At 37.9% G+C, this 27,977-nt stretch overlaps 1 long non-coding RNA gene across 1 annotated transcript; it reads left to right on the forward strand.

Annotated features, from left to right (window-relative positions):
• The first annotated feature begins 1,457 nt into the window (after positions 1 to 1,457).
• On the forward strand, positions 1,458 to 27,936 carry LOC141276857 (uncharacterized). The gene is made up of 6 exons (XR_012327107.1): positions 1,458 to 1,535; positions 3,155 to 3,191; positions 7,327 to 7,438; positions 8,148 to 8,283; positions 24,424 to 24,585; positions 27,885 to 27,936. It is a non-coding gene; the product is annotated as an uncharacterized lncRNA (long non-coding RNA).
• The last annotated feature ends 41 nt before the right edge of the window (positions 27,937 to 27,977 follow it).

Genomic DNA, 27,977 nt, shown 5'->3' on the forward strand with positions numbered 1-27,977 from the left:
CAACTTATGTAAGGACTTGGACAAGAAGCCTCAACATGTTCCCTGAATTGAAGTCTGAACCAAACATGAAGGGTCTTTCTCACATGTCATGGATTGTAAAAGAAACCGTCAATTTCCTAATCTTGGAAGTTGGAGGGAGTTCTAATAATGCTCAGATTAAATTCCCTGCCTGTTTTGTGGGGGGAGACTTGGAGAAGATTCAGTTTAATTTAGGGATCAAAGGAATGTAATATCACACATACAATAGTATTGAGCAGTAAGTGTTATACCTACTATATCGGTACCATGATGACTGTTTTACCCATGAGCAAACTGAGGCTTAGAGCAGTTGAGTGAGTTCCCCGAATGACAGAGCCAGTAGAGCCAAGTATTGAACCCAGTTGTCTTTCTATAAGCCTTTGTCACCCTTTTCCATAAGGCCCTGGATCTCACTGTCTACCTCAAGCCAAATCCCTTATAATCATGTTGCAGGTCCGCCCGACACCATTTTATTGCCTGCTGGTTCTGGGGTTGCCTGTGTTAGGATAATCATATGTCTTATTCTGCCTAGGACTGTCCTGGCCTGGTTCAGAATTTTTTTTTTTAATTGGAATAAAATTGCTTTACAATGTTGTGTTAGTTTCTGCCGTACAATGAAGTGAATCAGCTGTATGTATACCTATATCCCCTCCCTCTTGGACAATCATTTTAACACCGCTTTTTCACGCTCACAGATGTCCCAGTCTGGATAATAAATTCTAAAGTAAGCCTAAAGTGAGTTAATCTGAGCTCAGTAGACACTTTGAATGCTATGATTTAGGGGAAAGCCTCTCAAGGTTTAAGGTCCACGTGAGCCAGCTGAGGACCTTGTTAAACTGCAGACTCTGATTCAGTAGGACTGGGGAGGGGCCTGGGAGTCGGCGTTCTAACACGCTCCCAGGGGATGCCATTGTTGCAGGTATGCAGACCACTTTGAGTGACAAGGCTGAAGATGGCATGGTTGTCACTGAATGAGCTTCCTACGCAGTTGCCCGGTGTTCCCAGTCCTATGCAGTGTTGCTTCCTTCCTTTACTCCAGGCCCCAGAATGCCTCACTCCTCATGAGCTCAGTAACCACTAATATTCCACTCAAATCTGTAGCTCCTTTCTTCATTTCTTCGCCTATTTCAGTTTGGAGGTGAGTGGTGAGGCCACCCGAGCGGCTGTGCTGCTCTCTGTATATCCCCTGCTTGAGCAATGCTGCTCCACCTACACCTACTCACGACGGACCTGCCCTCTTAATCATGGAGGCTAATCAGTAAAAGTTTACATCCTTGCCCCCAGCCCCAGCTAGTGATTGTTCGATCGAAACATCTCTACTATGATAGCTTATCAAAGGGAATGGGAGGGGGCGTGCTCCTCTGCTGGTTTCCCTGGTAACTGATGAGCCAACCTGAAGTCAATTCCCCTTATAACTGGTAACCTCCCTCTCTCCTGGTAGCAAAGACTGTTGCTGTGTCCTGCAGGCCCTCAGCTGCACACGGTGGGATGTCGCTCCAGGACCGCGCTTCAGATGTGTAAGATCCTCCATTTCTTAAACCACTGATGTCTCTGTTGCTTACTCCAGGCTCTTTCTTCAGTCTTGACGCTGGGCAAGTACAGAGCTTGCAGGCCTGTGGGGAGTAGCCCAACAGGAGGATTTGTCCGTCATACAAACAAGGCAAATTTATATCAATTTGTAAATTAAATTGGCCTTATGTGATAGGTGGGAGTAGGAAAGTGGCCCTTTCACCCTCTTTTCTTGCTTTACACAAAGTTCAGAGAATAGAGAGCTTATTATTTTCCAGACTGCATTCATGTTTCACTTACACACGACAGCTAGCTCACTGTGAACTTTCCCTTTTCAATTTAGTATTAATTTTGATGAATTTTTTAACCCAAGGAAAACACTTCTGGAGTCTATTACAAGATTGGCGGACTCACACTGTGATCAGAGGCAGATGCTTAAGGGAATAGTGGAGTTATTTGTGATTCATGACCATTCCTGGTGGGGGGTAGGGTGGGCGTGGGGAGAGAGTGAGAACAAGTGGGAACAGAGTAAATATGTAAAGAGAATTGCAATCTCAGGGCCATCTGTGCTAGCTGCAGGACGCAAATCTCAAACAGAAACTGTAGGAAAGCAAATGTTATTCGTTGGTTTCAATCCTGTGCCCTTCAAAATTTCTCGTTTCACTCATTCATTCACTCCTTCATAAGCACATTCACTTTTGAGTTCCTACTCTGACACAGGCTTTATGATGGGCACTGGGGACCAGATGTTAAGAGAGACTCTGTGTTCAATTAGCTTTGGGTAGAGAAATGTAGAAATCCTTCCACTCGCTCATTCTACTGCCCCCCACCCCTAATGCTGAAACTCGGCCTCTGTGCACTGGTGCCAAATGGAATCTCAGAGACAGAGTTTTGGGTGAAGTAGAAAAGAACAGCTTTATTGCTTTGCCAGGCAAAGGGGGAGTCAGCAGGCTAATGCCCTGAAAATTTTGTGTCCCAACCCCGGGGGGGGGGGGGGATTTGGAGTTTTGTAGCAGTGGTTCAAGGGTGGGGTTGCCGATAAGGATCAGGGTGTGTGTAGGACCTGCATTCCTTTCATCTGGCCTCAGGTGGCCTCTTGATGAGTGACTGTGGTTCTCAAGGTTATCAAACTTACCTTCTCTCTGGAATGAAGAACGCTTCATCAAGTAGTTAACATCTTCCATCTGTTGGGGGTTTTAGTTCTGCAGAAGAGCTCAAAGATATTGTTATATGTATCACTCAATGCAGAACCAGGATCCTGTCCCAAGGCTACACTATTGTTTCGTGGCTTCTCCTCCCTTGTCTCTGCATCCCCTCCCTTCCCTGATTAGCAACTGTTTGAACTTGCCCTTTGGAACTCAGGGAAGGTCATAGAGGCTACAGTCTGTTCCCTACAAGAAATGGGGGACAGAAGGGCTTCCATGCCCAGGAGCCCCACATGGTCCTGCTCAGTTTCATCCCCCCACACAATTTTAGGCAGTCATCTAATTCTGTCAAGTCTTCCTTCTAGATATATCTCAAATGGATTTCCATTCACAGGGCCACTGATATATAGCACAGTCATCCTTACCAAAATTATAAGAGCCTCCAAACTGATCTTCCTAATTTCAGTTTTCAACTTTTTCAGGTGGAAAATCTTTTTGACTACAGTGATCTTTCCAAAGGTAAAATCTGATTACTATCTCTCCTTTCTTAAATCCTTCAGTGGCTTCCTATTGCCCCAGGGTCGAGTCCAAGTTCTCTTACAACTTAAGATCTTTATTGGTTGGGCTTCTGCTTACATCTCCACTTCGCTGATCCAGTACTTGATTCATTTTATAAATATGTGTTAATCACCTATATATGACAGCCACTATGCCAGACACTCTAAATAAAATAAGAAACAGCCTTGCACACCTAAGGTTTATATCCTACCAAAGGAGACACTTAAACAAATAATTAGGTCGTTAGCACCAGTTACAAGGACGCTTCTTCACAACCATCTTTATGATGTGAATATCCTAGACATTCTAACTATAGTATTTAGGATTATCTTGGGTATGGTCTATTCTGGAGTAGAAGTTTTTCCAGACCTTAATTTTACAAGAGGATCATTACTAAAAAAAATAAGTAAATAAAAAGACATAGTCACTCTATTAGTTATAGTAATGCTAGGTACTATCACAGACAAATTATGAAATTTCCGTAGTTTAAGACAATGACAATTTATTTCTAGCCCCTATAGGTAGGAGGGACCAAGCAATCATTCAGGTATTCAGGCTGTTACAGATTTTTTTTCATTATTAACCCAAGGTTTCTAAGTTTTCTGAGCACTGACATCCTGCTGACAGCCAGGGGAAGAGAGGACTCGAAGGTAGGTTTTAATGGGCCAGACCTGGAAGCAGAACGTATCCCTTCTAAGCACATTCTACTGGCTAGAATTTTTCACATAGTGAAGTGAAAGGAGGCTAGGAGATTCAGAACAGTCCTGTGCCCAGGACCAGAAGGAAATGGGTTTGATAAACAGAGACCTCGATTAGATAGAGTTGGGGAGACTAGAAGGAGCTCTCAGTCCCTGCTACAGCCACAGACCCCAACAGGAGGAAGAAAGACTCCTCTTCTTTCCTGGCAAGGACTCATGGACTCTCCCAACTTCCTTCCTTTCTCCCCTACAAAAGTGTTCTCCTTCCCTTGCTCTGCAGGGACTTGCACATGACTCTCCGTGGTTGCAGACCCTGAATTTCAGTTCTCTGCTGATCTCAAGCAAACCCATCTTCGCTGGAGAAATACCTGGCAGTTTGCTTCCTGTCAACCACCCATAGCCCTGCAAATCACACCATCACCGTGTGCCTCGCACTCTAGTGAGGCGTTCTTCAATTATCACACATTTTAAAACAGATGATCAAGTTAAAATTCTTTAAAACATAATTCTGCTTTTAGATGCTTCTGGGCTTAAGACTCAAAGAAAGAGTCATCTAATACCTTTGTTTTCTCTCATCCATGAGCCTCTGTGGAAACAGTCTCCCCTGTCCCCATGCCTATCTTCCCCCATCCCTGCCTGTGTCCCTATCAATTTGTCATTTGCTAAATTCTTAGCTGCCTTTTAGATCTTACTTCAAAATTAGCTTTTATGTCGTGCTCTTGTGATCTCCCCTCCATGGATTCTAGGAGCACTTTGTAATCTCTATCTATGCATGCCATGAAAATGTGTGAATTAATTAATGCCTACTTAATTCTAGTATCCCTGGAACTCAGCACAATACCTAACACAAAGTGTAATACCTCACTGACTGAAGTGATTGATGTTTTTCAACAAGGCTGGGATGTAGGGCATAAGTGGGAAAAATGTAAAAAGATTCACTATCCTGGATATAATCTAAGGCAGTGATTCTCAGAGTGTGGCCCCTGGACCAGCAATATCATCATCTGGGAATTTATTAGAAATGCATATTCTCAGACCCTACCCTACACATACTGAATTAGAAACCGGGGGTGGGTCCCAGCAATCTATGGTTTAATAAGCCCCCCCAGGTGATTCTGATCTCATGCTAGAATTTCAGAACCACTGACCTAAATGTTACCAAGAGAAGCCTAGATTAATCAAACTAATTCCAAGAAAAAAGAAAATGGCAATATTGATAATCTAATAAGAACAGCTATCATTCCTTGAGTATTTCTTGTGCCTTTTATAAAGTTGTGACCCCAGAGCAGTCTTGTGACTCACGTAATCCAATTAGATGTGGCTTAAATGTAAAGCCTAGTACGACAGATGAAAAGAATGTGATAAGGATTCAGAAGAGAATGAGCAATAAATAGATTGATGTAATCCACTCAAGTAGTATCACCACCTGAGTAGGGATTACTGACTCAAGTAATTTGAAAATTAGGTAATGTGTAACTTGAATCCAATGGGCAAAGGCTGTGAAGTACCTCTTTGGAAGGCTGTAACACAGCACCTATATGAAAAGGCTGAGCCTGTCAAGCAGAGTTGCCTCCTGATTATTGAGATCTTACTTAACAGGCTGAAGCGTTGGTTCTAAACAATACTTGAAAAAGTGACCCCTGATATTGTTTGGGATGACATAACTTGTTTTGAATTAATATGTCAAATATGTGATTGTAGTTTAAAATAGATATTTGGCCCTGGTTTAAATTTCTGATTCTAAGTTGAATTTTTACTATACTTGTAAACCGTGTCAAAACATGTTTGGGAATTTAGTGTTTACGATATTGATAGGTTTAGTTTATTAGATTTACTGGACTTGTATAAATATTTAGGAATATTTATTTGTTAATGTGGAATTGAAAAGCTTTAAAAGTCATTAAATATACTGTGTTAATGAAATTTCAAAGTTTCTGAATGTTTGACTGAGTTGTGAGATCAAGATTTAAATGAAAAGTGCTGATTAAATTTGTTTGATTTATAAATAGATTATAAGACTCATAAATTAGACTTAAAAGTTTAAGGAAAACTATTTTTAAATTTATATCTTTAACCCCAGCGCAACTTCGTGGTAATCTTTTCTGCATAGAGAAACTGCCACTGAGCATCTTTAAAAGGTAGCAAACTCCCAGTTAACACCAAGGGCTTTACCTGATTCAAATCATTTAATCCTCCCAGAAACTTGTGAGGTAGGCAATGTTTTTATCCTTCTTTTATTATGAACAATAGATTAAATAACATGTCCAAACACACAGCTAGTAGGTGGGAGATCTAGGATTCAAACCCTTTAGTTCAGATTCCACAGCCCATCTTCAGACTAATCCATTTTCTTCCCCTTCCACTTGCAGGCCCGTTTGGAGCCAGAGGGACAGAAAATGAGGCTGAGGGGATGACTCTCAGGGTTTATCTGGAGGCTATCCTAGTAGTAGTGCTCAGAATGACACTATATAGATACTGGATATAGAGCTGAATTTTGCTTCTTTTCTCATCTCCCACTGGCACTCACTCCCACTCCTGTTCCCCTCTCCTTCCAGTTTTCTAAGGAGGGAACTTACAGACCTCTGGGGTAAGATGGTAGAAAAATTCCCAACTAGGGGTTTCTGCTGGGGAGACTGAGGGTTGGAATCCTTGCTTGACTCCTTTTTGGCCCTAACCCTCTTTCTATATCTGAGTCCCTGCTTTCAGGCCATCACCTGTCAAATCTGTCCTCTTGCCACTGGCCTGTTATTTGGGGCCTCTTTTTTTGTTTGTTTTTTGGTGATACATTTTTTTTCAACAAATTTTGAAGTACATGCTTTATTTCAGGACTTGAACTGGGGACATAGATTCCAAAGATTAAGATATAATATAAATAGTTAATAATTTGCAACTATGATGTAAGAGGTCTTTCTCCTGGAAGAAAGTATGAGTAGCTCTTTGATGACAAAGAAGGTGGGTAAGAGGGTTTCAAGGAGAGAAAACACATATTAGAAAGCCTGGAACAGGGAGAGTTTGGCCCATTAAAGAGTTAAAAGAAGTAAGAAAGGTTGTTGTTTTTCTTTTTTTTTTTTTTAACATCTTTATTGGAGTATAATGGCTTTACAACGGTGTGTTAGTTTCTGCTTTATAACAGTGAATCCGTTATACATACACACATGTCCCCATATCCCCTCCCTCTTGCATCTCCCTCCCACCCTCCCTATCCTACCCCTCTAGGTGGTCACAAACCACCAAGCTGATCTCCCTGTGCTATGCGGCTGCTTCCCACTAACTATCTATTTTACTTTTGGTAGTGTAGATATGTCCATGCCATTCTCTCACGTTGTCCCAGCTTACCCTTCCCCCCTCCCCATATCCTCAAGAGCATGGACATGAGGATATAGGTGGTTGTTTTTCAGAGCAAGAAAGGGAACCACCTCCAAATGAGACTGCAGAGTTTAGCGTCACTGTGAGAAGGTTCTGCGTTATCACACAATTGGTTTGATACCCAAGCGCTGTTCATGGGATCAGGTGAGTCAAGAAAGTTGACCAAAGAACACCAATGTCCTCCATCAGGAGACCCAATCCACCACACAGGAAAAAAGTGTTCTAACACACTTAGACACATATAAGTAAAAATCTGCTAGTGGAAATGAGAGGTGACGGTGCATAGTTCAGCTCTGTTCAGTTCGTCAGGTGTTTACCGATCTTATTGATTGACTTTACTTATATGTCATTCACAGTGTTAGATACTGGGACACTAGGATGAACAAGAAGTCCTAGCCTTTGAAGATCTCTAGACTCACACACACACATGTATGTATATGTATATATTCATATGTATATATATTCTGTACATGACAGATATATGTATATTTAATATATAGCATATATGACAAATACATATGACATATATTATGTATGCATATATACGTGTGTATATATAAGAAGAAAAATATAAAGACATCTTAGCCCTTAAGGACCAGTCTTGTGTGTACATGTATTTAGTAATACCTGACCTAAACTATATATATGTATATTTATATATATGCATGTAATAGCTTAGGTGATGGGCCACTAATTAATGGAGAGAAAGAATGAGAAGCCAGCAATTCATTTCATAGGAAAAGGAACCTGTCTCCCTATGGTCCAGAAAAGGAGGGAAATGGCCTCTGTACTATCAGCAAAACATCTTCAGGAGCCTCAGGAGGTCTGACCTGGCAACATGTTTTGGTTACAGGATAAAGCTTTTGTCCTTAAGTAAATGAGGAAGGTCAGGAGGATGAACCCAAGAAGAGCACTCCAGTCCTAAAGAGTGAAGGCATCAAGCCAGCTTGGCCAGCATCTTTAACAGGACAGCTACCAGGTACAGCCAGGTGAGAGAAGTGCTGGAAATAAGACAGCTGATGACACACCTTCATTACAAAAAGGTCTTTTATCCCACACAATTTACATGATGATATTGAAAGAAAAGAAAGGCTTGTTTGGAAACATGACCCTCTCCTCAGTTCTTCACTGAAAACTATTGCCAGGGAGTAATGACAGAGTTGCTGCCACTTGAAAGCTGATTTGGAAATGGAAGGGCTTACTTTATCTCAGAACCCCTGACTCATGAGGGAATCACTGAAATCTGTTTCTCTTAATGTTTTCCAAAGAGACTTACTGATCAAAGTTGTTTCCTTCCCAGAGGTGTGTTCCTTCAAGCACAGGGAGGAGGCGTATCTCTGGGACACCCAGAGGACGTTTATAGTCACTTCCCAAGTGGCTCTTGTTCTCAGGATTAAAAATGGAAATTATCTCTCAGCTGTCAATGTAACATCATCCAGCAGCATGAAATTCTGTCAAAATTGAAATTGAAGATGAATAAAACTTAGATACACACTCAGGATTATTCCTATTGGGATAGCAGCAGTGCTCTGCACTGACGATTCTACACCCTAATAGTAGATTAGGAAATAGAGACGTACTGGTTTTCTAAATGCCCCTGTACACTTTGCCATGGGAAGTAGCGGTGATTGAATAGACTGACAACTACTGTGAGCATATGCAATGAGCCAACTCCACAGCGCCCCAGGGCAGGATTATAGATGATTTGTGTGCATTTGGGGGGGGTAATCAGTTATTATAATTCCATTTGTAATTTATGTTTGCATGAAAATGCAGTTTTTAACCACTGCTAGGATTTGAGGCGCCAGTGCAACCTGTTTTCATTTGGTCAAACTCCAGGGAATTTCAGCGTGTCCGTTCAGTAATAATGCATATCTACATTATTGGATGGCTGGTTTCAAAGAATAAATAACTACTCTTTATAGGAACAATATTTACAGAACATGTCTGGTGCATGCAAAGCTTCATTACCCGTCGGGCTTCATTCTAAATAGATACATGCCAAAATTCAGGATAAAGGGAAGAAAGGCAATTAAACAGGAAGGCCAGAAATGAATGCCCTTCTCTTTAGGTATGTCAGCGACACCTTACTCACAGGTTTCTAAAGAGAATTAGAGAGGGAAATTTTACCGAGGTCCAGTCAGATGACTTGAGTCTGAAAATGTCTTATGCTTGGAGAAGCAAGCGTGTGTTTAAGAAGATGAGAGGGAGGCCTTCCCTGGTGGCGCAGTGTTTGAGAGTCCGCCTGCCGATGCAGGGGACACGGGTTCGTGCCCCGGTCCGGGAAGATCCCACATGCCACGGAGCGGCTGGGCCCATGAGCCATGGCCTCTGGGCCTGCGCGTCCGGAGCCTGTGCTCCACATTGGGAAAGGCCACAACAGTGAGAGGCCCGCCTACCGCAAAAAACAAAAAAAAGAAAGAAAGAAAAAAAGTTAATAGAGGCAACTATAGGTCAAGACTAGCTTGAAGGGAGGCACAGTCATTCATGCTGAAAATCCTGCTGAGGGTGGCAACAGGTGCCTTGGAACAATTCAATTAGCTAATCACAGATGGTTGCCAGATATGCAGTCTAAACTTTCTTTTCACTAACAAATGTCACAGCTAAGAAAATCTGAACTTTGGCAAATTGGGAGCGATTCCCTGCGAAGGATAACTTCTGTTCTCATCACAATTTCATAGGAAACAGATAAGGAAGTGCATTGTCACATGAGGGAGACTTGATAGCAATTCAAGTTGCCCAACAATGAGTGATCGGCACTTTGGAAAAATGAGATGTCCATGGCTGATCTCTCTGGGGATTCCTGTGTAGGGGGGCCCCTGGACTTGATCTCCATACCTGGCAAGACTCAGAGTACCAAGATCCAAAGAAGTGAATATTTATAAATTGATAATAATTCAAATGCATTAACTGAAGTTTATCATCAAGTGAATACATTCTATAAATAGAGTCTATAGGTCTAGTTCCCCAGCCCTTTTATAAGAGTCTCTTCATCCTCTGGGGAATTGGCACAGTGATTGATATGAATGTTTGCTAGTGTGTCAATGGTTATAACTATTTCTGAATAACAGAAACTTTGATAAACTGATAAAAGTTTCTTCATAAAAGTGGTTTGGATAGACAATCACACAATCTTTCTCAGGCAGTCTGAAGTTTCAGAAATCCTGCAATCCATCCACAGACAGTTAGGCTGTAAACTTAGGTTGTGAGACACCTTGCTATATTTGATCTAGTATGAAAACCCAGCTTTTCTACTGTTTTGACTACTTAAGAACTAAAAATACACCTAAAGCTCTCAGTTGGAGGTAGGGTGGGAAGAAAGAGGAATCATATTTATAAATGTAGTTGTCATTACATCCCTCTGGCCCATATCCTTTACCTCACACAGTTAAAAGCATACATGTCAGATTTGGTCTAACTTCTAAAAAGAAAACCCTTCCATGTATATTTCTGGGTTTTCTTAAACAAAAGTTCAAATTGACGTTTTTTCTCACAGAAAATATTTCTTTAACTCACCCAAATGCTTTTTTTTTTAATCAGCCCAAGTTAGTGTTTCATAGGAGAATTAATGAATAGATGGGCTAATATATGATTTAGAGATCTCTGTAATGAGGGGTAAATGAAATGACGGTTAATTATCTAGTGAATCATGCCCAAGAATCCCCATTAGGTTTGCTTGATGTTTCCAAAATTTTTTCCCCAAAAGGAAGCAGGAGGCAAATTCAAACTCCTTGGAGAACTCTAGGCTTGGTGTTTCCAAGACAAAAACAGCCATCACATATGAACATACATAACTACCCTCCTTTCTTAATGTCAAGTAAGAGCAGAAAACCCATTCAGTGCATCACCAGATCCCATATTATAGAGGCGGTGTTTGGTTTGATTAATATCTGATAAAGGATGACAGCTCTATCCTGAGGGCCAGGGTCACTGGGTTTCCTTCCCCACTCCAACACTGGAATGGTTCTTATACTGCAGATACACGGTAGCATCATGGGATGTGATACCCATTGCTCTGTATTACAAGCACCCACAATACAAACTGTGCATGGACCTTAGAAGCTAAATCAGCAGATTCAGTTAGACCCAATAAATACTAAAATGTCATCTAGGCTTTGGATACAGTTTTATAGTAGTTACTCCTCCTACAGAGAAGCAGTAGAAAAGAAAAAGAATTGTGTTGACTCCCTTCTGCACTGTCTGGACCTGTTAATATTCAGGAAGGATGAGGTCCTCATATATATCACTATCTATCATCTATCTCTCAAATATATATATATTTACATATATAAAGGTATATATAATTACAATATGTACATATATAAAAGTATATATAATTTAAAATGTTAAATAGCTTGGTTTTTTCCATAATGCACACCCTATAACATCAGGAGAGGTTGACCCCCCGTACTCATTTACATTTTATAAATATTTGACCTTTAAAGTATATGTTATATCTATCATGCTAGAAATTAAAAGAGGCTAAAATATTTTCTTATTGGAAAATGATTTCAGTGGAAGAGTGAGAAACAAGTAACTTGATAAATAACTACTTGTTATTCAATTATGACTACTTTTGCTAACACACGAGTCAGTATCATGAAACAAGAAAGCCTTGCAACAGTAAACTCGAGTCTCTTTTTTCAAAGTGAGATGCAGAGCTGAGTTAGAAGCACCTCCATTACACTGAATCAAGTTCAGTTAAAGGAAAGTAAATATCTCGGTTTTTTAACCAGGCAAAGGGACACAAAAATATTTTCTTCTTTTCAGTGTTTTAGGAAGGTAGGAAAACAAAAACGTTGTCTGGGTACATCTTGAAGCACAGTTTGTCTCCTTCAAAAGACAAACTGCTGAGCTTCGAGGTGATCCGGCACCACAGATGTGCAGCCCATTTTGAAGACACTCCCAATTGTCAGCCTCAGGAGAGATGTGATGTAGCCTTTGATAAGAAAAACGAATTTGGCTCATTACCTGCTGAAAACATCTTTTGTAAGGTGGAGCGTCCTCAAAGCAACAGGGAAGTTTCAACTCCCTTCAAAATCGGCAAGGGTGGGATGGTACTGGTGAAGTTAACACTTAGTACTCACAGGTACTAAGAAACAATCTAATATAAAAGCCTTCTTCTAGGGGATTACTGAATTTTTAAATCAATTGTAAAAATTCATGTCGGGCCTCTGAGAGATGAAACTGAAACTAATATTAACAAACACCTTTTTTTTTAAACTAAAAAAAATTTTATTGAAGTATAGTTAGTTTACAATGCTGTGTTAATTTCCGGTGTACAGCCAAGTGATTCAGTTATACCTATATATGTTTTTTTCATATTCTTTTCCATTATAGTTTGCTACAAGATATTGAATATAGTTCCCTGTGATATACAGTAGGACCTTGTTCTTTATCTATTTTATATATAGTAGTTTATATCTGCTAATCCCAAACTCCTAATTAATCTTTCCCCCCCCCTCCCCCCTTTGGTAACCATAAGTCTGTTCTCTATGTCTGTGAGTCTGTTTCTGTTTTGTAAATAAGTTCATTTGTATCACATTTTAGATTCCACATGTAAGTGATATCATATGGTATTTGTCTCTCTCTCTCAGACTTACCTCACTTATATGTGATCATCTCTAGGTCACTCCATGTTGCTGCAAATGGCATTTTGTTCTTTTTTGTGACTGAGTAGTATTCATTCTATTCATATACCACTTCTTTATCCATTCATCTGTCAATGGACATTTAGGTTGCTTCCATGTCTTGGCTATTGTAAATAGTGCTGCTATGAACACCAGGGACATGCATCTTTTCAAATAGAGTTTTCTCTGGATATATGCCCAGGAGTGGGATTGCTGGATCATATGGTAATTCTATTTTTAGTTTTTTAAGGAACCTCCATACTGTTCTCCATAGTGGCCACCCCAATTTACATTCCCACCAACAGTGCAAGAGGGTTCCTTTTTTTCCACACCCTCTCCAGCATTTGTAGACTTTTGATGATGGCCATCCTGACCAGTGTAGTTTTGATTTGCATTTCTCTACTAATTAGTGATGTTGAGCATCTTTTCATGTGCCTGTTGTCCATTTATATGTTTTCTTTGGAGAAATATTTATTTAGGTCTTCTGCCCATTTTTTGGTTGGGTTGTTTGTTTTTTTGATACTGAGTTGTATAAGCTGTTTGTATATTTTGGAAATTAATCTCTTGTCGGTCGCATCGTTTGCAAATATTTTCTTCCATTCCTTAGGTTGTCTTTTCATTTTGTTTATGGTTTCCTTTGGGCATAGCTCTCTTTAGAAATGTTGTATCGAATCAGGTGGTAGCCTAAAAAAAATTCTTTTTTATTTAATGCCACATCATACATTTTTTTTGTTCCAATCCATTAAGTGTTGATTTTATAGTTTGGCTGTATGAATGTAAACTTATTTTATTATGTTCAAGCATATAAATGCGTGTGTGGGTACGTGTAGGGTGGGGACTTCAATATTCTGTTTACACAGGGTTGATTCAGCTATTTATTAACTATATCTTAGATAATTACATGCGTTCAGTTACTTTTTTTTCCCAAAATAAGGGCATCTGGCAATTCTCTTACCCCATTCTAAAATTCTATCCAAAACTATTTGGTTGTTGAAAATCAAAGCAAATAGTAAAACGTTAAAGTAAAACAAAAGCTATATTTTATGGTGCATTCCATTGTACTCTCCTTTTTGGGAGGAACAGAAAAATCAAGACTTTTAATAGGTACCTAATAAATGATTTGTTCCTATATAAGACATATAGCTCTGGTAAGTAAAATATAGAAAGGGGAAATGATCGAATTATATCTCGCTGAGTAAAAATTGATCTTAAAAAATTTTCCATATGCTCATTAAGGGAATTAACAATAATAATTCCTGTATCCCAGGGAATCAATGCAGATTTAGACTTTGGTCAGGCAGGTGGTCTACAGAGAAAGGCTTGAACGTGTTTGATGGGAGTTGCAGTGATGTAGAGAAATAGAGCTTGTCATAAAAATTTCCCATTCGTTGTGAGATCATAAATCATTAGGTCTAAAGCAAGCAAAATTATGAAGACACAAGATAGGGAAAATTTGGTTTTGAAATTTTTTTTCTGATAATAAAAAGTCTGGGACTTAGACTTCTTCCAGATTTTGTTGTGAGACTTGATTCTTCCCTAGATATTGGTAAGATTGTCACCAATACTTATTCCCCATTTTCATGTGTTGTTTCTGAGCCTTTTAACATTTTCTCCTCCAAACTCTAAAATTTCTTCTCCTCTATTTCAGTTCCAGACACACCTCTCTATGCCTCTCTTACCTATAATTCTGTAATATTGAGGACATTTACAATATCTTTGTAAAGGAGTTTTGTAAGATACTCAGTATAAACCACATTGTCTGGTATATGGTTAACAATTCATTCAATCTTTTAAAAAAATTTTTTTATTGAAGTATAGTTGGTTTACAATGCGTTAATTATTGCTGTACAGAAAAGTGATTCAGTTTTATGTATATATATATATTCTTTTTAAAATATTCTTTTCCATTACAGTTTATCATATGATATTGAATATAGTTTCCTGTGCTATACAGTGGGACCTTGTTGTTTATCCATTCTGTTTATAAAAGCTTACATCAGCTAACCCCAGCCTCCCACTCCATCCCTTGTTCAACCCCCTCCCTCCATTAAATCTTAACTCTTACTACTACTGTTACTACTACTATTACTATTATGATTAAATTCATATATAATATGCCTAGAACCTATAGTATATAGAATAAAAATAGGTTTGGTCTTAGTTCTTTCTTACAGCAGAGTGCTTTAGGTTTGACTCCTAGGACACTTATAATTAGGCACTGTGACAGAGATATTTAGTATTCATCACTTCTCCATGTGCTCCTTGACATTTTATTGAAATGTTCTCCATGGAAATAAACTTTAACTATGGTACTATATAGCCTATGGCTTTTTCAGATCTAGGCAGTGGGAAAGGGTGTGGAGAGCCGAATCCAAGCTCCAACCAAGATCAATATAGAGAATCCTAAATAGCTTGGAGAAGCCAGGCTGCATTCCACAGCTCAAATATAGGCCATGATGTGCTAGATGAAGTAGGGTAATCTCTTTATTCTTACCTTCAGAATAGCTAATATTCACCTTTTCATAAATGTTAGCAGTTTAAAAACAATTTCTCACCATGTCTTCATAGCCGTGAGGAGTAGATATCTCATTTTCCTCATTTTATGGAGAAGTAGACTGAGTTTTCAAAAGATTAAATGACAATCCCAAGTTTGGTGTAGCTAAGGGGTTGGGGTCTGGCATCCAGCTGACAGGTGAGACACATGGGATTTGGGCCAAACTTCTGTCTCTTGGAGGCTCAGTTTCTGCATCTCAAGGGATTGTTTCATAGTTTGAATGAGACAGTTTATCTTAAACAATAAACATTAGCTATTGTTGTCACAAAACTGGTAAATGGTAGACTAGAATAGGATTCAAATCTAGGCTTCTCAGACTCCCAAACCTATTCTGAACCACTGAATACAACATACTCCCCATATTAGTCTCTAATACGGTGCTCCATCACATAATTTATCATTTAACCAGAAGTCTGGAACTGCATGCCCAATAAATCTTAGAAAACATGACACTGTCTTTCCTTCTTGTCAGGTTCTTCACATCAATTATCTTCTTCTCTATTCAGTAAGAAAGAGTATGGTGGTAATTATTTATTCACTTGATGAACATGTATTGAGAATCTATTATGTAGTAGGCAATAGACTAAATGCTGGAGCTACCAAGAGGGGCTCACAAGCTAGGAGCCAAATAGACATAACACCCAGCAAATGTCAGTCACCATGATTAACATGATTTTAAAAAATTACTATAAACAGTTTGAGGAAACTCTGTAGAGCCTGTAGAACAGCTAAACCGAACCTCAAAAGACTAGAGATAAAGACAAAGAAAATTGTCAAAATAAAGAAACATAAGTATATATTGGAAGGTGGGGTAGACTGTACTTTTATTTACTCATATCTTATCCTTCTATGAGAAGGATTATATTTTCCCAACCCCTATGTCAGGTTGGGCCACATGGTTTGCTTTAGCCAATGAAGTGTTTACTTCTAGATAAAAGCTTGAAGAGCCTGCCCAAGCTTTGTCATACTCTCTCCCTTTGTCTATAAATGACCAAATAGTAAATATTTTAGAGTTTGCAGGCAACACATAGGCTCTGCTGCATATTCTTTTTTTTTTTTTAACTCTAGCCATTAAAAATTTTTAAGGCATTCTTAGATCATTGGCCACAAAAAAATAAATAAAAAAGAAAACACAGGTGATAGGTCAGATTTGCCCCACTAGTTTGCCAACTCTGTTACAGATAATCGGTGTGGAGTGAGAAGAGCGCTAGCAGGGAGCAGAGAACCCAGGTGACCCATGGTGGATGCATGTTGTGACGATAAATAAAAGTTTCTTGTGAGGAACTGTTGAGATTTCAGCATCATTTGTTACTCTAGCATAACCTAATGTATCCTGAGAGATAGCAAATCTTGAAACATTCCACCAGGAGAAATTTAGAGAGTTTTTTGGTAAAATGTTATATTTAAGATAAATCTTAAAGGATGCATAAAATCTTGCCAAGGAAAGAAAAGAGCTAGGATTTTAAACGGAGAACACAAGTTGGGCAAAGTTTTGGATTCTTGAATGTGTGTGGGTGGGAGTTGGCGGTAGGGAGGCTCGGGCAGAAAAAGCCCGATGGGAATGTTACCTGAGAGGGCAGCAGTACTGCGTTATTGTCCAGGATGGTAGGGGGGGTTGTGGTTTACAGAAACCTGCCTGCTTAGAATACTACTTACATTTATTTGCAGAAATTTTGTCCGACCACTGAGGAAAAGTCATAACAGAGAATAAGAAATGTTGCAAACTAGAGGGCTAAAGTTAACCAAGTCCATTGTACCGAAGCTCAATCTTCTGTGGAGTTCTTCAACACTATTTTGATGATTTGAGCAGTGCTTCCTAAAAGAACTAAAGATTTTAAGGGGGTTTTGAGGACAACCGAATCTCTTCAATATCTCAATCCTCAATAACCAAGGCTGAGGCTGGGATCACTTTAGTAGTGATTCAAATGAGCTTTGGACTTAATAGGTCTGAAGATACACTCAATTTCTTGGGGTTGATAGAGCCAAGGACTCAGGTGAAACATTGTAGAGACACACATATATAACCTTAAAAGTATGATTTGACACAGGAAGTTTAGTCCTTTGGCTTAATTAGTAGCGAAAATATTCTTCCTAATATATATTTATTAAAGTGTGATTTTCTAAGCTACATACTAGAGTGCGGGGGTGATGGTGATGGGGACAGAACTAACATTGAACTTGAGTACCTTCCTAGCAATCAAAAAACTGATAGTTTATAGAACCTTATAGGTTATAGATAAACTAATGTGAGTACTTTGCATTTTTAATTCTCCCACTCCATCCAACTTGTACTTTTTAAAATTATCTTAGGTACGTACTTATTCCGAATGAATATTTTCATTATATGCGTGGATTTTTTGATTACTCAAATTAATCACTTTTAACCTTGTAACTGATTTATAAACCTATAAATATAAATGTCAGCATTCATTTGTCATCTTGAAATGAACTGTCAGTAGTTGTTTTTCAACAAAAATAGAATATCTCTACAGAGATTGACATTAATATTGGCAATATAAATATATATACACACCAGGTACTCTGGATACTAATGATGCATCTTTATTAACACATTTGTGAGAATTTGGGGGTAAATCTTTAGGAATTTTGACAAACTGAGAGGTTGACCCAGTAAACAGAAACGTATGATCACTCCATTCTGTATAATGTGTCATTTCAAATTGTTCAACCCATACAAAAGATGGGAGATGGAATAAAGAGTAGACCTTTCTCCTAAAGAAGAGAGAGAGCTAGGAACCTTAGAATTATGATATGAAGACCTCTCCAGTGATTCATGTTTTCTCCTAATTTCAACAGGAAACTCATGATAATTTTCAATAAAATTTTAGCTGACAGGCTGTAAAATCTAGCTAGTAGGTGTCTGAAATGAGCTTAGCACAGAGCTGAGTAAGACAAATCCCAAAGCTCAGAAAATTTTGTCTGGAAGGATGAAGTGTGGAAACAGTCATATAAAAGGAAACATGAATTTCAATGGGGTGAGTGCGAAGATAAAGTACATACAGCGGCACACATGGCAACATAGAAGGGATCCTGGAAGGGCAGGGATTCAAGAAAGGTTCTTGACACAGGAATAAGGTGCCTAAATTGAGTATTAAGGGATGTATGAGAGGCAGGCAGATGAAGGGAGAAGCAAGCAGCTTGAGCATCCCAAACAAAGGAATATCCTGCTACCAAGTCCTTTTCTAGAGCCACCCTTTTCTCATATACAAAACGGTTTGGAATCCCTGCGTTCATATTGCAGTAAATGTATACTGTAAATATGTACTACAGTGTGGTATACACTGCACTGCATGTACCACACTGTAGTATAGTGTCTAGGCACTCCTTGGGGAAGAAGGAGAAGAACGGGGGAACCAACTTGTTGATGGAGAGGAGCTTGGACTTCTGCCCAGCATCCACCTGAGAAATGAGTTCCAGAGAAAGTTTCAGCCAAAGATTTAGTCCTTATAGTATGTTGACATCAACCTGTCATCTTACACAACACATTGCTAGGTTGTTTGTGATGTTTTGTTATTTTTTTTCATGCATCCTTCTATAACCAAGAGAAAACCATGTTTAAAGAGTTAGAAGATTGTCACATCTTTCCCAAAGCTCCAACCAGATAGTATAACCTTTCCCCTGGGAGTAGGCAGAAAGGAATTCCTTTCTCAGGATTACTTTTGGTTCATAAAGATGTGAGTAGATGCTTTCCGCAGAGCTCAGAAGCCAAACTGGGAGACTCATTCAGCAGGACGACTCCTCTGTCTGCTTGGGAAATAAAATACGTTCACAAGATGAAATGGTTTCCTTTGCTCCTAAACTGCTTGATTTGCAAGTTGGAAGGCTCAAAATTTCCTAAAAGATTTTAATATACAAAAAATCCCAGTTTTCTCCTCAGGGTCATTAGTCTTATGCACTAGCCATTCTATTACTGAGAGTCTAAGGCCCTTGGCCAGGAGAAATATTTTTCAAGACAGAAACCCCATGCACTGAGTAATATAGTTCCCTTTCTTATTTTCGTTTAGTGGAACAATGACATGGGGCTTTCATGCTAAGGATGTATAATATAGAGCTCTGAGAGTAAGGGAGACTAAAGGAATAAAATCTCAAGACTGGAATGTATCTGAAAGTAATTAAACATTTCTGTGTCATGTGGACCCTAATAGATGGCAATCTGTCTCATTTTGAGAATTATATGTACATTCCTTATCTACTTTACTGAGAATTTGAGGTCACTTTTATAAAGACTTACAATAAATAGAAATCATTTGGATCATAATATACCATAAACATTTAAAATACAAAAATAAAGGGCAGTAAAGCTCACAAACTTTGATACACCTATTACAGGTGAATAAAAAAATGAGACATTCACTGAAGACAGAAGAGGGGAGACACAGTCAATTATGTATTTAACCTTCTCCATATCTTCTCCATATAGAAAAGCCTTTTAAAATTTTTTTAGGGAGGACAATGTTTTCAGGTATGAGGTCCTGAAAACCATTTCTCATATAGGGTTTCAAATCCTGCTCTGTCACTTACTGGCTGTGTAACTTCAACTACTTGTTTAACATCCCATGCTTTTGTTTCTTCATCTGAAAATGGAGGTAATAATTGTAACAAACTCATAGGGTTATTAAGAAGGTTAATGTGTTAGTATGGGTGATCTTGTGTCTGCATTTGAGAGACACATATAGAACTTCTACATCCATTCTTCAGTAATGAGGGAAGCAAGCTTGAGGATAGAGCTAGGAGACCAGGTATATTCTAATAAAAAGGTGGAAAGAACCTGGGTTTCTGGGGACATTGTTAAGTCACTAAATTAACCACCCTGGAGTCACCCTAACTCTGAATTTGTTATATGGAATGAATCACCTCACTGTATGATCCTGGTGAGTTGAATTTTCTGTTACTTGCAGACCAGAGCTTCCTACGTTTAATGAAAGGAATTCAGACCTTTTAAAAAATAATAAATTGGTGATTTCTTGACAATGTGTTCATCAGTTAATCCTCTACAAGTATCAACTTTTTGAGAGAAGTGTTGAAAGAGACCCAGAACAGCAGAATTAGTAAGAACTTGAGATACTAGAATTATTTCTAGAAAGTCTAAAATGAGATTGTTCCAACTGATTACAGAGATAAGAAGAAGGTAAATTTAAAAAAAAAAAAAAAACTGGAAGGCATTGTGAGAAAGAAACAAAAACCCTCATGTAAAAGAGAAGTTGAAATATAGACATTTTTAGGTGCTGAGAGTTCAGACCTCTCACAGATTCTCAGAAAGAATTAATAAATGATGTACTTCAGTAAGATGAGATTTAAACCAGAAAGGAAGAAGTAGGATGCAAAAAGCAAAGGTAAGCGGAGAAACTGGTAAATGTGTGGTGAATCTAATAACATTTACACAGAGTCCATGGAAGAAATTGACATTTATGCTTTGTCTGCCCCAGACCTGTCATGGATGACTTGTTAGAGATTAGCCAAAATCTCTAATAAGGTGACTTAATTTTGTACGAAGGAGCTAGTCACGTGCTCTCTATCTTAAATGGATATTCACTTAGTATATATAAAGATATACATTTCTTTACACAGAGCTGAAGATATTATTTGCGGGTTGAATACATGATTTTCCTCCAATACCTATATTTTGTGACTTACAGGACAATAGTTAACATTTATACAGCCTGTCATAAACATTTTTAAAAATTTTGTGAGCTTCACAAACATGGTTAAAGTTACATTCCTGAATGACAAAAGGAAATTTCATATTTAAACTTCAGAATACCATGGAAAGCCTTTCGTTCCTTCTTCTCAAACATACCCAGTAACTGTGATAAAACTAATCATATCACGTAGTTTTAAACTTAAACACAACTCATGCTCCAACTGGCTAATCTCTAATGGTGTTCTTTGTATATAGAACTCATATGGTCACTGGAGTGAAAATGTTAACCTTCTCTTTCTTATCTTCCTAATTCCAACATGCACTTGAGTACTGTCAACAAGATAATTCATGTGTCAAGGTTTCTCATAAAATTCTAAGTGACATTTCTAAATTTACATAACTTGCATTTAAAGTTGTAATTTCTGATTTTCACAAGGCTCAGGGACTTTCTGAGAGCGAACCCAAACTGTGTCCACATTTCAAGTTTCATATACTTCGAAGCTCATAAAGTGAAGGGAGACTTCAACAGAAGCTTATGTCTGTGTTTTTAAGTTTACTCCTATGAATTTTATGCTTTTGTTGCTGCAGTAAAGTCCTTTTTCTTGTCGCCGTATATTTTCTGTTAATTTCTATATGGAAGAAACATTTTGATTTGTTTTGCATTATTTAATTCATAGTTGGTCTTATTAAGTGCTTTTATTCCTAATAGCATTTCAAGGAATCCTTTTGGATTTTCAAAATAGTCTATTTTCAGAAATCAACAATTTTGGTATTCTTGCTTATTCTTTTGTAATATGTACCGCTCTGATTCCATATTCTTATCTTTGGAGACGTAGTGTACAGGTCACTGGTTATCAGCATCAACCATGGATTCAAAAGGATATGGATCTGCATTCCAGCTCTATAGTTCCCTAGCTGTGTCATTCCCTAGATTGGGAAAATTACTTAATTCTTCAAGCCTTAGTTTCCTTATGTGTAAATTGGGGATGATAATACCTACCTCAGGGTTATCAGGAGCAAATTAAATTACATTTAAATAAAAATTTGAGATGGTGCCTGATACATAGTAGGTACTCAAAACACAGCTAGTATTATTTTTACATAGGTATAACATTCTTAATAATGTTATATATTAATTTTGATAGAAGGAATTCTTGTCTTACTGCTGATTCTAATGAGGAGTGTTTTGCTATTATGATCTTGACTAATTGTTTTAGTAAGAACTGAAGCGCAAGGGCATTTGTGGAGAGCCAATGATAGCAGTTACCAATGTGGTTCTGTATTTTCCCTCCATTATTATACAACAGGTAAGGAGGTAGAGATTACTTATACCTTTAAATTTATTGTTTACAAGATGGGAAAGAACTGTATCTGGATGGAATTGAATATAAACTTATTCAGGGTTCAATGAAGGAACTAGAAACCACGATAGATATTTTAAAACCAACTTCATTGAGGCAGAATTTACATATAAAATTGCTGCCTTTAATATTATAGCCTGATGAAGTCTGGCAAATATGTACACCATATAGTCACCACTACAAGAAAAATATGGAACTGTGCTATCCAATATGGTAGCCACTAACACAATGGCTATTGAGCATTTGAAATATGACTGGTCTAAATGGAGACGTGTTTTAAGTTTAAGATACATACCAGATTTCAACAACTTGGTATGCAGAATGTAAAATACCTCATTAATAATTCTATTGAATTGATGTTATAATATTGAAGTTATAATATTTGAAGTTATAATATTGCAGAAAAAGTTGAAGTTATAATGTTTGAAGTTATATTTTAGATACATTAGGATAAATAAAATGTATTATTTATTTAACATTAGGTTAAATAAAATGTATTAAAACCAATTTCACCTGTTTCTTTTTGTTTTTAATGTACATATTAGAAACTATAAAATTACTTATGTATCTCACATTATATATCTATTGCATGGAACTGATACAGAATATTTTTCTTGTGATTTTTTCCTTTTAATTTCCCATACTTTCAGTTCCAGTCATTGATCTACTTACAGAGAAATAGTTATGTGTTATAAGGCCATGGTATGCGTAACTAACTAGAAATTGATAAGGTAGGCACTGCCAATTCTGAGGCTACCCTAAGACCATCTTTTCATTCTGCTTCTATAGATGATTGAACTCATAAGTAACAGAAGTTACATAACTTCTTTTTCTATAGGCATATGAATATCTGAACAGAGAATGCTATGTTTCTTTTAAAATCAATGAAAAAACTCCACTTGGAAGAGTACAGCCAAGAGGATGACATTAAGGTTGTTACTCAATAACAAAGAATTTAATTGGATACTGTTTTAAGACTTTTTAGGTTTGCAGAAGCCTAAGAAGATGAAAGGAAAAAAGATTCCATCAAGCTTAAAGGTCTTTCGAATTAGATGGAAAAGTCATTTGCATATCCTAACAACCAGAGAAATGTACAATCCAACAAAGTGACATGGGGGTAGAGAACTAGATGACTCTTGTTAACCACTCCATCTTGAAGTTATGTTCTCACTGATGTAGGAGTCAATGAATCTGCTAGGAGCCTGTCAGCCCTTTAGCCAAAATTTCTTGCCCTGAAAAGTATAGCTTCAAATATTCTGATTAAGCAACCTCAAACTTACATGGGATAACATCCTCCTAACTTGTGTGAAATTGTATAATAGTTTCCGTGGTAGGTGAACATGTTTCAAACCTGGGAAAATTTAGAATTAAATGTATAAATGTTTAAAAGAATAAAATTCATAGCATTGTATATCTTTGTTAAACAGTTTGTATATACTTATGATTTTACATGGAAGGAACATTTCAGAGATTCTGGCATATTAGAAAAATGGGTCAGCCATATATTAATTCACACTTGTGATTTATGTAGAGTTCAGAATCACTTAAGGAATTCAAGATTCATCATATGTGTGTGTTCAAATTATCAGATGTACAAGTTATTTTAGTACTTGGAAATAGTTTGTTTATTAATTCAGACAACCCGAGTACTTAGAAGGAAAGTAAAAATTTAATGAAACTGTAAATGAAACCAAATATTTTCCAAAGGCAATTAGGTGGTAGGTAAAATTTGCTAGAATTTTAAATAGAATTATATGAAATGTAACTCAAACAAAAGCTTCTTAAAAGGGAAGATAGGTTCTTGCATTTGTAACTTTAATGAAATAAGAACTTTTTTTTTTTTTTTTTTTTTTTTTTTTTTTTTTTTTTTTTGCGGTACGCGGGCCTCTCGCTGTTGTGGCCTCTCCGGTTGCGGAGCACAGGCTCCAGACGCGCAGGCTCAGCGGCCATGGCTCACGGGCCCAGCTGCTCCACGGCATGTGGGATCTTCCCGGACCAGGGCACGAACCCGTGTCCCCTGCATCGGCAGGCGGATTCTCTACCACTGTGCCACCAGGGAAGCCCCAAAATTCTTTATGTAATGTGTAAGTAGCAAAAGTAAGCCATTTAAAAAAAAATTCTTGTTTTACCTTGTACAATCCCTATTTAATATTTACCTATGTTACACCTTAAGGCATGTGGTCTTTTAAATTCCCCTGTGCATGGGCAGCGCTTGGTCTTTACTTAGGAGGTTTCAGGTGGTGGTTATAAGGCTCCAGTACAAAAAGCAGAGAAAAAGACACCAGTTGATTGGCATGACTGATGGTAGAATGCCTCTAGTTACCCACAGCATATAGTACAGGTTCAGCATAAAGGCAGTGCACTTTTCTCCCCTAAAACAGATACACAGCCTCAAATGTAGATTACTGAATATGGTTCTGAAGTGCTACCAAACTGTTGGACCCAAAGCGAGAGAACTCAATAAGTAACTTATCAAAAAGTGCTCTCAACGAACCACAGCTGCACTAAGAACATGCTGCAGGCTTCAGGGGTATTCATTCAACAGACATTCACTGGATACACTTATGTGACAAGCACTGGAAATGCAGAGATGAGGAGGACATGAATTTCCGCCCCCCCCACCCTTTTAGTCTAGATATAATGTAAACAATCAGAGACGATTTACAGTACAGTGTTACAGAAGCATCCGTAGAGTGAAGGAGCGCATTACAAGGATCCCTAATCTAGTCTGGCAGGATGTAGAAAAATGTCAACAGACCTGAAACTTGAACAATAAGTAAAAGTTGTATTTCTTTATATAAAGGAAAAAATTATAAATAGGACTTTTCAGTGAATTTCAAGGTTGCTTTGGATACTAAAGAGCAAAAGGAAAGCAAACCAGAAATAAATTCCTCCTTTGGCATCATGGTAAAAATGGAAATAAATGTATTTGTATTATTGGAATAACAAAGCTCAAATTTTAGATTTCAAGGGGAAGATAAGTACATTGTAACTTCCCTTGCAGGATAACTGACTAGTACTAATGTTGGGGGAGGATCTGGCATGGATGGAGAGAGCCAGAGCGTCTAACCAGTGTCCCAGTTCTCCAGAAACTTGGAGGCTTGTTGTTAGGTGATGATCCAAATTAGAAAATTGGCACAATGTGAAACTTCTCCCTGATGATACAATATGCTCTGGCTACAAAGCACCAGAGCCATGTCAGAGCCTGATAAAACTGATCAGTTTTTTTGGCACAAAAACTATGACACATCAAGGCATACCAATCAAAGGGCTAAATTTAACATTTCCTATGCTCCTTGGATCTAAAAACATGAAGAACGAATAGACAACATCCCAAAGACAGGAAAACCACCAAGAGCTAGACCATGCATACTTGGAATTTTCCATCTGGCCTTCAGTCAATTTGTTGTTTAATTATCTTTTAAACTTGAAATTAAAAATTTTTAATTTCCCTGTATATGTTGAATAATCAATATTTAAAGGCCTTTTATAAAAAGAGGTGTTTCTATGTCAGTGTTGGGGCCAGCATTTCTTTCTGCTTAGAGAAATGTGAGATGAATTTTATGAATGTCAACATTCATAAAAGTTAACAAGATTTATGATGCCTTAGTCAATGTTTCATTAAAGAGGCATATTTTTCAAATTGTTTTGTAAAATTCTTATGAGTTATTTAATGTTTACTTGCTTATCCCAGCCCTTGGTACATATGAGATGCTCAATTAAAGGTTGTTTAATTGCATGTAATTGTGTTGAACTGCCTTGCATTGCTTTGCATTTAATTGTGTTGGACTATGTTGAGTTGAATTTGTAATGTGTTTGGTTGACTTGAATTGCAGGGAATTGAGTTAAACTGATTTGAGTTGTATTGAAATGAAGTGAATGGAATTGGCTAGGTTGAGAAAGATAATCCCTGTTCCATCTGCTGAGGGACCTTATATTTTTGTTTCATCCCTTTATCCCCAGGAATTAGCTCATTTATCAGTACAAAACACATACTCAGCTAAATTTTGAGTAATTTAAAAAAGTAAAATGACAGAAAGACTATTACTAATAGCACTTAAACATTCAATAATAATTTTAATCATAATACTCTGTAGGCACCGTGCTATGTACTAGAGATACAGTGATGAATAAGAAAGAGCCTGTCCTCAAAGATTACAGTTTCCTGATGGGTACCAAATAAGTAAATAAGCAGTTGAAAAATAGTATAAAACAGTATCAATTCTTTAGTTACTACCGGCGGGCCATTCACATAGCGTGCTATGAGATCAGTACATCACTGCAGTGGCCACTGTAAGTGATAGAAATATATACCAAATCCTATATATGGTTGTGTCCTATATAAAAGTCACTGACCTGTAAGGAAGTAATTAGTAATCCTCTCTGTGTTCCACTAACCCAGCTGTCTGCCTTCTCTGATCTATCTCCTGAAATTCCCAGAAAAAATTTTCTAACTCAGTTATATTGTAACAAAGGTCAGGGGATCAAACCATGAAGAGTATTGAATGAAATATTATTGCAAGTGAGGGAACAACCTGATCATATTTTCTTTTTGAAATCCATATGAAGAGTAGTTGGGAGGCTGGGAGACCACCCAAGAGGACACTTCAGTAATCTTTTCTAATCTAAAGGCATGATACTGGGTGTTTGAATCAGGGCATTTCCCCCTCCGCATTCTATCTAGTTGCTAATTTCCATTTTTATTTGCTGGATCTTCCTCTCACAGCCCACCTTCCAAACGCTGGAATTCCTCAAGGATCCATCTGAAATCGCCTTATATCTTATCTGTACACTTACTCCTAAATACCCTCCTTCATTCCTCTGGTTTTATAATAGGTGATATATATAATAGGTGATATATATCACCATCTGGTGATATTCATGTCTCTGATCCTAGACTCGTCCCTATGCTCCACTCCCATTTTTCCAACCACCAACTTATTTTCACTTCATGTCTCCCAAGGAGCTAAAAATAAAAAGTCCCACATTAAAATCTTGATTTATTTTCTCCTTGCAAAGTCTTCCTTCCTGGGTGTATGGTTGTGAGCATAACTTACGCCATCTTGGGGCCATTCAGTTCATCCTGTTCTTCCACTGACCCTACCCAGGGCTGTACTGTGTAGTAAATCTCTTCTCTGTCATCAAGGGCTTTGTAGTTTACAGATATTGTTTGGTGATGGTTAGGTCCACGTGGCCTCTATGCTCTGGTAGTCTCCAAACAATGACAAAGACCTTTGGTGAAATATTCCTGACACTCATGAGACTAGTTACTCATAAATTTTGACTAAGGAATGCACTTTCTGTTCCCAAGCATGTACCCCCATGCTTAGGGTAACTTAGTTACCCTAAATTAACTATAAAATTGTCCCCTTGGTTTTTTCAGAGTGCAGCTGTGAAGGCTTCCAGCTCTCATCTGCTCAATCCTACCCTATGAGTGAGTTACCCTATAGTAAACTGATCCATTGATTGTACGTAG

This window comes from Tursiops truncatus, chromosome 17, assembly GCF_011762595.2.
Source record: "Tursiops truncatus isolate mTurTru1 chromosome 17, mTurTru1.mat.Y, whole genome shotgun sequence".
Classification (NCBI taxonomy): domain Eukaryota; kingdom Metazoa; phylum Chordata; class Mammalia; order Artiodactyla; family Delphinidae; genus Tursiops; species Tursiops truncatus.